Source organism: Leiobunum rupestre, chromosome 3 (assembly GCF_980474605.1).
Source record: "Leiobunum rupestre chromosome 3, qqLeiRupe1.1.hap1, whole genome shotgun sequence".
NCBI classification, from domain to species: Eukaryota; Metazoa; Arthropoda; class Arachnida; order Opiliones; family Sclerosomatidae; genus Leiobunum; species Leiobunum rupestre.
This window is the reverse complement of record NC_143386.1, coordinates 1,442,745-1,452,283: the sequence shown is the minus strand read 5'-3', so window position 1 is coordinate 1,452,283 and position 9,539 is coordinate 1,442,745.

The window sequence follows — 9,539 nt, the reverse complement described above, 5'->3', positions numbered from 1 at the left end:
GTGGGTATCTTTTGGTAGACGATGATAGATTTTATATTTTGGATGTTCCTTTGGATTTCCGAAAAATATGTCTGTCCAGATGTCGTTTTTTGGGTATCCATGGCGTCTACCCAAGAGATTTGGATCTCTTTTGAACATCTGAGGGAGGTTTGTGTTTGGGAATTGTATACAAATTATCACTTTGATATAAATGAAATTACGTAAGGAAACTGAAGAACAAGCTTATGCGCCAAACGTTCTTCGTCTACTAAATAGGTTGTGGACGTTGGGGAAGGATAAAAACTGAGCTATAAACATATAAATTGATAATAAAATCTGCCAATCAACCCCTCTTTAGCTTTCTTCTTGAAAACGAAAGCAAAACCCTTGGCTATCACATAAGCTAGAATGATATTATATAATGCTTAATAATTGCGTATTGCAATAAAGCTACGTAAAAAAGTTAAAATAAAAAATGTATGTTGTGCTAAGAATATGGAAGCAACTGTAATTGGCTTATACAGTAACATGAACAAGATCAAAACAGTCAACATTTCCAATTTGAGAAGACTATGAAGAATGGCTCCGCCTTGGCTCGGTCGGCTATTCGAGTTAATGGCGAACAAAACTTCATTATTAGGTTAACATTCATCATAATCTCTGATCGAACCCAAATTATTTAAATGTTTTAACGTATTCATGTTCTTAAAGAAACACGGTTGCAAACATAAAAAGTATTAAATCATTGCCAAACTATTTAAAAGCTATAAAATACCACTCTGATACCGTTAGGTTTCTTGTGTTTTGTTTTACTAAGATATTTTGATGGTTGTGAAATGTACAGACATTGCTTTTGTAATAACCCCAGCATGCAGCTGTTTCTTTGTTTGTTTTGCCTGTGCATGTTTCATAAAGGCATTTTCTTCTAAACAATATTAAATGTTCTTCTCATTCACGTTATCGTTTGGTTGAATCTTAACATCACGAAATACATATATTTAAAAATTTCTTTGAAGAGTAATATGGCCTTTTTTTACTAATTTAATAGTTAACTTCATTAAATATTAACAAATTGTCACCCAGTGAGACAAAAACCAGAAGCAGCTATCCAATATCATGTTCGTGATGTTGTTCAAGTTTGTCACTCCTCCTCTTATGTATTTGGTTTTCATTGGATGCCATGGCCGTGATAAAAAAGATTGCTAAAACGATATACAAAGTAGCACCCAATTGGTTCCAAGCGCTCTATCGGTCGACAGATATGCTGGGGTTAAATAAGCTTTTTGATCCTCCCCCCCCCCCAACTTATTAGTCCGCTATACCCGGATCCAACCATTTGTTTTCTGTTCATAGAATGGCATTTTTCATAAGTAATATGACGAAAGGTTACAGAAGATGTATTTCGATCGATTTATTATTCAAAAATAGTTCAAAAATGGATACGCATTGTTGATAATCGTTTTAATAAAATATTTAAATAATTAAATATTATCCAAATACGGAGATTAGCAGACTGCCTAATATCCATGTATGTAATCGAATTATACAGCCATTTTCACCTGACGAAAGATACTTTTTAATACAGGGTGTTTTGAATTTCTCTGACTGGGCATTTTTTTTTCAGAAACTGCAAGCGATAGATATTATTTCTAGTGTGGGATTGCTTTAAATCCTTAATTTGCGAAAATTGGAAGGGTTCTAGTAAAAACGTTTCAATGCGAAAATTGTAGAGTGCTGTCGAAAATGTTCAAAGAAATTGGTTCCATTGGAAAACAACACTTTTTAACGAAGATATGAGCTTTTGAAAAAAAAACAAGCTGTCCATAGGGCCAATTTAAGTTAAATTAAACGTATTTAATATTTTCTAGTTGTATAGTATCGTGTCTCTTTATATACTTTTCATTGTATATTATTTTACAAACATGACTTTAAATGTTCATATATAGTGTCTACTTTTACTTCTTAATTTGTGAGTTTTAGAATTTATTTTATAAATTCCACCTTTAAAGATCTCTTGTTTTTTGTTTCCCAAAGAAATTTCATGTTAGTCCACCACCCCACCCTGCACCTTAACTACGCGCGTCTACGGCCTCTGCACCCAACAACTCTGATAATTCTTAGGATAAATAATTTTTTGTTATTCAAATTTAATATAGAAAATCATCAAAAACAATGTTTCACACAAAAGGTTACTGCCAAGTTTTAAAAGACTTTTCGACCTTATGACCGAGAAACATTAAAATTTGGTTACATACATTGTTTTTTTAAAACTTGTTATAATGGTCAATTAATATTGTATAAGGAAGTTTTGCTATTATTCGTTTACGATAATGATAAAACAATTTAAAATTTTGATGTAAGACATGTTAAGATTTAGTAACTGTAGCAGTTTTCCATGATTAAATTGTTTACATTTTTAAAAAACCAAGAAATTTGTTGAGTTTTGTACTATTTTCGGCGTTAAATATTGAATTAATTTTTCTTGATGTATTGGCCGTTGGTGAGGAAAGAATCATTTAATCTGAGGTTATATTTATTGTGAAGGGCAAGATTACAAATATCGTTGTCGGTTTGATTTAGTCATTTATTTATTAAGATTAGGCAATTATAATTATTCAGTTCTTGAACATTATATATATTTAGAAATACATATTAAAATTAGGTTGGCTCGTATTAAGATTTTTTTAATAATTTTGACAATTCCCTTTTGCAATTTATGAATTCTATTGAGGTTTGCTTCTTCAGTATTATCCCATGAGGAGATACAGAAAATTAATTGAGGAATTATTAAGGTAAAGTAAAGTTGTAAACACAAATTTTCACTGAATATATAACGATTTTTAATAATTGTATGTATACTTTGGGTTATTTTTTGAGCAAACTTGTAAATAAGTACGTTCCAAGTTAATTTGTCGTCAAAAAAGGATGTAAGGTGATTTTTTGGTTGTTGGTATAGAAACCCATGTAAACCTTTTTCATTAAATTTAGTTTTATAGCGTTCCGATAGAGCCAGTTACAAATCTTATCTAGTTTAGAATTTATATTATGGATTAGGTTGTATACGTTTACATCATTTTCTAGAAGGAAGTCATGCATCTGTGTATTCAGGGTAGAGGTCGGCGGAACGAATAAATTAACCGGCAAAATTTCGATTAACCATAAAAAGTTTGGTTAACTGTTTTTATGAATATTTTATACGAATAAATAACGATTTAACGTGCAAAATTATCAGTTTTTCGTATATTTTTGTATAATTTGCGGTTATGAATAAAAATAAATAATTGGAAAATTTCTTATTTAAACGCCGATCTCTTATTCAGGGTAAGTGAGACATTGTCGTCGATGGAAAACATGTAGTTAATAAATAGGTTAAATAGTTGAGGTGATACAATAAATCTCTGAGGCAATCCACATTTAATTAGATTAGAGTTCGAAAGGGCTGCTCAACTTTTGTTTTATTAATAATACGTAGGTGAAGGTTAGAATCAAACCAAACATGTGCGGGTGACGTATTCCTAGAAGGTGGAACTTTTAATAAAAAACGACGCGAATAACTAGGTAAAATGGTTTTCTGAGGTCCAGGAATATCTCTATTACACTTTCGCTATTATCAGGATAATGAACTATTTTTGTAAACTCTATGGACTGTGTGTTCGACTCCCTTATTCTTCAGAAAAGTGAATTGATTTTTTGAGATAAGATTCAATTTGTGACAGGAGTTGGAAAGTCGTGAGTAATAACAAGTATCAATTTTTTTAACAAATGCAGAGAGAACAGTGGAAGTTGTTCACAAATTAAGTAAATAAAAAATTAAGTTTTTGAACTACCCCCTCGCCCTAGTAACTAAGAGAAAGACCCCTATTCCTAAATAACATAACAGATATCCAACCCCCTTTTATATTAATAGCACGACACATCCGATATGCGGTTGAAAAATATACAATATTGAAGGTTATAGGAAATTATCTAAAATGAGGGAAAATTTAATTTTTTTGCGTAACATTTAAGTGAAACCTCATCCCCCTCCCGTAACAATTCGAACTCTTGGACAAATTCCCCCTACCGCGTTACGTTATTTCTGAACAGACACGTGATAGGGCGGAAGTTTCCCAGATTCTTAGTGTGACCTTGTTTAAAAATTGGGGTTATTACACCTTTTTTGAGGTTGCTGGCTTGCGCTCTGGTTTAAAAGCTTAAGTTAATTAAGTACACAAGTGAGTTATTCAGGTGCTCGCTAACACGTTATAACAATTACAGGGAAATTCCGTTTTCGCCAGTTGCAGCTTTTGTTATTAAATTAAATTATAATTTTGTTCAATTCATTTTGGTCGACGTCGAGAAGAAATATATTATTAGAAGTGTTCTTCGCTGTACTGTTAGTGTCTGCGATAGATGCCCGAAGATTTGGCGAAAGAAAGCAAAAAAATCGTTTTAATTGTTAGACGGTAAATTGATTGTTGGGTTTTTAGTTTATTTGCTGTTTAAAATGAGGCTTAATCTTAAATTAAGTTTAATAATTTTGTTTGTTGAGTAATTTTAAGCTTAATTTTTAAGAATTAAAAACAAATGCTATTGATTTAAATTTATTGTCAATTCATTCATTTGATCTTTAAATTTTATTAAAAAGTGTGGGAAAGCAGTTATAGATTGCTAGGATTAAATTGAAGAAATACGTAAACCCTTGATTAATTTCTTTGATATAAAGGGAGCATCACCTTTTCCAAAAAGGTCTTCTAAGTCAAAATGGTAGAGCTTTTAGGGTTATGAAACTCAACCAGTATTGGCTGGTGATCAAACAATCATCAATAATTTTCATTTTTCTACCGATATTAGAATATACGTGGTCTTCTGAATAATAGATTACCCTTGTAGCGCGATGGACGAGCTGTATTAACCCCTTTCAATTTATTAGGTCAATTATAGCTAAAGAATCATCGGTACGCTTATAAGTGTCAAAATCTATATTAAAGAAACCAAGATTTACTTTGTTTATAGTGTTTTAGATAATATTTTATAATGCATTTAGAAATTTTCTATATTCCGTTTGGTCTATACACTACATCACGCAAAGATATTATTCCACAATTTTTATGACGTAGGACTCTGAGTATTTATTAATTGGGCATGCGTCGTATATGATTTCAAAGTCTATTCAGAACTTTACGTAGAAGCCAATTCCACCCCTCACACCGCCCCTACACTTTGGTTTCTTCTAATAACTGGGAATTGATAACCCTCCACTAACTATGTTTCATAGTACAACGTTTCAACTATAGCGTTAATATCTATTTAGTCATTATATATTAAAGTAAAGTTACATAGAAGTTTTGCTGATACACTCGGTATTTTAATCGTTTGCAATACAAGATAACGAAAAGAGTTTTTGAAAAAGGAAAACCAAATATTTTAGAGACTTCACGAATTAAAATTACATTCACAGATAAAAACGTCTAGAGTGAAATAAATAGTCCAACATAATATTTTATTTAAATAATAAAATAAACTACAGCGCTAATACTGTGTCATTTTGTGTCTGATCCAATTTGGATCAAGCTTATTTTATGGGATACAAAAAATGTTTTTGGTATATATAAAACGATTGAGACCAGAAAAACTTGTATCGTGTGCGAAGTATATATTTAAAACAAAACTAGTATTGCGGTAACTAGGAGCGTTAAGAAAATATTTAACTGTAATAAGAAACAATGTTATTTTTTAAATTAATCTGGATGTTTTTTCAACACCAGATACTGCAGTGTATTTAATGCTGGTTGTTAAATTAACGGTCATTGATTAAGGTACAGTTCACAGCTTACTTGTGATTTAATTGTTAACTGTAGCTTACTATAAATGAAACTGCATTTTAAATAAAAAAAATTAATCTGTACACTTTAAGGAATTCCAACAAGCAAATTATTTAGAATTCAGATCACCACTATTATAATGTTTAACAATTAACCAAGGTTTAGCCTAATCTGTAGCTTGTGCATAGAGGTCGTTATTTTTTTCAAACGAAAATGTATTGAGGAATAAGAATAAGTAATATACATTTTTCTGAATGCGTTGGTGCTATGTTCTTCTAACTTTTAATTATAATTACAATTTTTAAAATTAATCCTTTAGTTTAAAACTAACAATGGGAGCAGTATTAAGAAAGATCCTCAAAAGCTCATTACGGGCGAACGACAATTTCCTTAGCATAAGGCCCATAATAAGTTTCCATTGAACGCCCAAAAAAATCTTTCTTGTAAAGTTGAGAGTTCAGTCTAATGTTAAAATGATCGTTAGCTGTTGAAACTGAGGTAACATTATATTCAGGACAATACTTAACCTGGTCTACAATATTTTGGTACCATTTGGAAATTTCCTTTAGAAATGTATATAAAATGGTCTTCGATTTATTGAAATCCTTTTTCTAAAATTTTCTTAGTTCGTAGCCAAAAGCCACGAGAACCACAACAAAACCGAATAAATAAATTAAAAATAATTTCAACAATTCTTTTTCTTGATATTCTTGGCCTTCATAAAAATCCTCTTCATTTAACGTTACGCATCCTCTGTATACTTTCCAATAATGTCTGTCTAGTTCGTGGTCGTAAATACTCATTGATCTGGCATATCTGATCCTGAAATTAAACAGCACTTTTAATCAGTGGCGTAGACAAGGGGTTGGTTTTCGTGTTCAAACCAAGATGGCGTCCCTGGATACAAAGTCGCGGAAATAGCTTAAGCAAAATTTAAAGTAAACCGGTTAGCCGCCATAAGTAAATCAATCTTTAGAGAAGGAATATAATTAATCTACACCTCCACAGAGCTCCGATAGTTAGCTTAATATTTTTATTTCTAAGTTACATATTTGACTATCTATTACACATGACCAAAAAATACTTAATTATCAAAAGCACTTGTATTTATAAACAGCTTAAAAATGTAAATATTGAGGCCAGTTATTCTAAATTTCAACGTATAGTTAAAAACGGGTAACATCATATGCCAAAATAAAGATATCATCAGTTTAAAACTCTTCGCTTAATAAAATTAAAGACAAAGTAGCAAAAACAAATATTGATCTTTATAGAGCTGTGAAATCTAAATTTTGGTTTTTTTGGTCTTTAAAAATAGAGTAATGGTAAAAAACCGCTCGTTATTGCACTTAACGGGCAGTTAAGTATTGGATAAAAAAGGGGCAGTTTATTCAGCTGCATTAAATAAATTTATGTCAAGTTTTTAAAAGTAAACTTCACTTACATCTGGTTCAGGACCTCAATGGTAGATCTAGAAATGTTTGTTTCCTTATTAATTAGTAAAACAGTCGAGGTGCTCGATAGTGAATGCGATGACTGATAAAATAAAGATTTTCCTTTGAAGTTTTGATCACAGTACGATGTTAAAGCGTTGAGATCTTCAGCCCAACTGGCAAATACCTTTTTCCCTTCAGCGGTTTTCATCAAACAATCTTGTATATGCACTGATGAAGATGAAATCTTTCGAATGTTCTCACCGAATTCTCCTTGAATACCCTAAATTATAATGGAGCTTATTAAAATTGCTGTTAAAAATCTAACTATTTTTTAATAATAGCCTAGTAATATGATAAGAAAGATTTAACATTGCGCATTTAATGGGCTGAGCAGAGCGAGGTCTAATACTTGATTAGAAGTCTTAGTTCTCTGCGCGTTTGTCGATAAGTGATGGAATTAATGGTGCAATAAATAACTCTTGATTTTTCCAATAACCGGAATAGCTTAACTGTAGATCATTTCATTTAAAACGCTATGCTTTATAGTTTATTATGTTATTGATAAAAAATGTTATTTTATGAAACAGTCACTCTTCGCTACTACTATGCTCGAAAAATTACTATTTCTAAACGAAATCAGCCAGGGAAATCACACGACAACGAGTCATGCGACGAATTTTCTTAATTTCAAAAGATTTCAGGAAACTCATTTTTATGGGTTGTGTTAAGATCTAACAATTTGAGTTCTCGTATGCAGGGTGTTTTCGAGAAAATAAATTATATTAAAGAGCTTGAAGCGTGAGTTAAATCTCGTACGGAACTACAAAGATAGGGGTAGAAAACAAGCATTGGACTTCGTTTACTGCTAAGTAAAAAATATTTTTTTTAGTGTGATAGTTAATTGAAAACCATTGAAATAAGTATTGAAGCATTGAAATTTGCAAGTTCATCGCGATTTTTGTGTAGAAAGAGGTAAAAAACTAGTGGGTTAGTTAGTGTCTTTTAGGCCTATCAAGTTCAAAACCTAGACATGGAAAAATCGCGAAGCTGATAATAAATTGTGCCGATCATATAAAAGTGTTCAGCTGAAATTAAAGTTTTGCATAGTTAGTTTAAGCTTTTTAAAGTGTGTTTTCCTTGATTGAAAAGGCTTTGTGGTAAATGAGTTAAATATTAACATTGTTTATATTTACCTTTACAGCAAACCTTTAATTCATGTTGTCATATAAAACAATTACTCCTCTTTAAAAATCAGGAGCATAATTTACATTGATAAACACCTTAGATCTATGAAGTCTCGTAAACAATTGATAAGAGAACAAAATGTGAGTAAATAAAAGTTTCAAACTTTGGAGCGAACTTTGCTAAATCCCCCCCGTTATTGATAATTATTAGATTGTCGCTATTTAGGATAACCATAATTTTTTAATGTATACGATAAACAGTAAAACATTCTTTTATTTTAAAAAACTTAGTATTACACAACTTTTAAATGTATTTAACTAACAACGGAGCAAATTCCTCCTTTTTTCAGATTATAATTCCACACAAAATATTAAAGAATCTTCTTTTTAGTTTGAATAGTCGTTAAGAACCAGTATGGTTTTGCAACAATACTCATAAGACCAATATTTTCGTTCTTAGGATGCCTTGATAAAGTATTTGGAAATATATCGTTTTACACGTTTCGATTATATATAAAAAGTAATAATAAAAGAACGATCGGAGAAATTCACTAACCTCAAAAAAATTTCTTGTGAATCCCGAAATACTATAAGAAATTTTCAAGTTTTGTAATCTTAAAATGTCGTTTAAATCTCTTATAACGACATTTTCCGGGGTGAGCACTTGAGCTGAAATTTGGGAGAAAACCATAATGTCCAAAAAAAGGATCGACGCAACCCACAGTTTTAATAGATAAATTGAAAGTTTTCGTTGAAATATCGTTGTTGAACCTAAGAAAATCACAATAATAAAAACTTTATTGTGGACTGTAAAATATTTAATATAGTTAGTCAAATAATTATGACCATGAACAGAATAAGATTTAGGTACGATACCAACTCGCTCAAGAAAATCCTAACAAATAGGTTCCGTATATTTTAAGCGTCGATGACAGGTCAGAACTGGCGACTGATTAAAGTCGTTAAATTCAAAGTCTAGTGCCTTTGCCGGCGAATATAACGATCTTGGTTGGCTAGCATTCAAATTACCGTTGCTACGCAACGCTTTTGCAAATTTCTAATGTTTAAGCTTATTTCATCTTCCCGGAGTTATAGTCGCAAGCCAGATTTCCATCACGGTACTGATAAAAGTGATC